Raw genomic sequence first — 2296 nt, 5'->3', positions numbered from 1 at the left:
GGGACAACTATTGCTCTACTTAGAAAGTTTGTGTTTTCATCAAATTAATTACTTTTCCTTTTCTGCCTCTCCACTAGATTCCATTATAATTGGCCATCCATATTTTGGGTTCGACATCTGTGGATTCAACCAGCACAGATCAAAAATATTTGGGGAAAAAAAACTGCTTCTGCACTGAACATGTATGGGCAGTTTTTTTGTCACTGTTTCCTAAATAATACAGTACAACAACTATTTACATATTATTTATATTGTATTAGTTATTATAAAAGTAAAGTATGTGGGAAGATTGCATAGGTTATATGAAAATACTATGCCAATTTATATAAGAGTCTTGAACATCATAGATAGATATTGGTAACCATGGGAGGTTCTGGAACAAATCCCTACAGATACAGAGGAATGACTATTTCTGGTATTCTTTCTAGACATTTTACCCTATTATGTTGACTTATTATGCCAAATGAGTTCACTATTGCTAAGAATTCTTTTAATATTTCAAGGATGCAGAAAACAAACTACTTCATATTTTAGATCAAAGGTTTTAGCATGAAAAACACTGCTTAGGGCTTGGGATGTGGCTCATGCGGTAGCGCACTCGCCTGGCATGAGTAGGGCGCTGGGTTCGATCCTCAGCACCACATAAAAATAAAATAAAGATGTTGTGTCCACCAAAAACCAAAAGATAAATATTAAAAAATTCTCACTCTCACTCTCTCTTTAAAAAAAAAACAAACACACACACACACAAAAAAAAAAAAAAACAACAAAAAAAAAAACACTGCTTAATTGTGACGACCTCAGATCAGGTTCTGTTGACCTTTTCCTGCTCTTGGGTTAAAATAGCAGCCTGAGAATTGATGCCTGGTTCTACAGCTGATTTTTGAGATTTTAGGAAAATAGGTTCAATACACTACTCCTTGGGGGATCATAATTGTAATAGACTGAGGAACACAGTGGACTCATTTCTGTCTCCCTTTTTCACCTCCAGTTTTTTTTTTTTTTTTTTTTTTTTTGTACCAAGGGATTGAACCCAGGGGTGTGCAACCACTGAGCCACATACCCAGCCCTCTTCTTATTTTTTATTTTGAGACAGGGTCTTACTAAGTTGCTTAGGGCCTCACTAAGTTGCTGAGGCTAGTTTTGACCTTGTGATCCTCCTGCCTCAGCCTCCCAAGCTTCGGGGATTATAGGCCACTGTATCCAGCTCACCTCAAGCTTTTAAGTCACCATGTCCAACCAAAAGGGTTTTTTTTTTTTTTATCCTTAATCAAGGCCTTGACTTTCAGGTTCCTAAAAACTCAAGTTCAGCCTTGATATAAAGATATGGATACATAACTGTCACATGTTTTTTGCCTGTTTTCTGAAATGCAGCCTGGTTCTCTGTGCTAGCCTGGCAGTTCTCTATAATTTTCTCTTCTTGCTCTCCATTCTGATATTCTCTCACTTCTTGTTCATTCTTCAAATCAACAACCACTTGTCTTATGTTGTTTTTGTAACTTGTGGGCAAAGTAAAAATTCTCCTAGAAAAGCTCTGTGTGTGAGTGTAACAAGAGAAAGATGTTGAAGAGAAAAAGAGTAACTAACCTCAATGGAAAATAGATTGTATAGGGGAGTGGAAATTAGAAAATTAGACTAGTTGTTTTCATGGTACCCTTTTTAAAAGTGCAAAAACAGCATAACATCAAAAGTTTAAAAGCCTTCAAATTTCCCCACCCCAATATGAATACTTTGATTTTAAATTATCCTCCTTTAGGAGTTGTTCACATGTGTATTTTTCACATAATTATAATCTTAGTGAGTATAATTTTGTATTTTCATATGAATTTGTTAGAGAAAAATATCTGGTCTCTTTTTCATAGTTCTTAAATTAGTAACTAGAATATTTTAGAGTCAGACCTAACACTGGGACTTTAGTTTTTATATGTTTTTCTGGCTGAAAAATATAGACATCAGCAATTTTTAAAGAGACCTAGGATAACACCAACCTCTGGGAAAAAAACAATGAACTAAAAGGGGCTTGCAGTTTGCAAAGTTGTGTGTTTTCTATTTAAAGGGAAATTTCTAATTAAACAATATTAAGGCAGACCTCTTCTAGAGGGTTCTGAGTCCTTAATATCAGATTCCTCCAAGCTTTGCCACTGAATGTACTTCAGAAGGTATTTGGAGATCACAGAATGTTAGGCATATGAAGGACCTTTCAGGACAAGTCATTTCCCATCCTCATGATGCAACTCAGGAATTTGAAAGCAAGAGAGAATGAAGGTTCTTCTGTTGCAGGGACAGAGCTGCTGTG

The sequence above is a fragment of the Marmota monax genome, unplaced genomic scaffold (assembly GCF_021218885.2).
Source record: "Marmota monax isolate L192 unplaced genomic scaffold, Marmota_monax_Labrador192_F-V1.1 WCK01_AAM20220418_F8-fsc00059, whole genome shotgun sequence".
NCBI lineage: Eukaryota > Metazoa > Chordata > Mammalia > Rodentia > Sciuridae > Marmota > Marmota monax.
Note: the sequence above shows the minus strand (reverse complement) of the source record.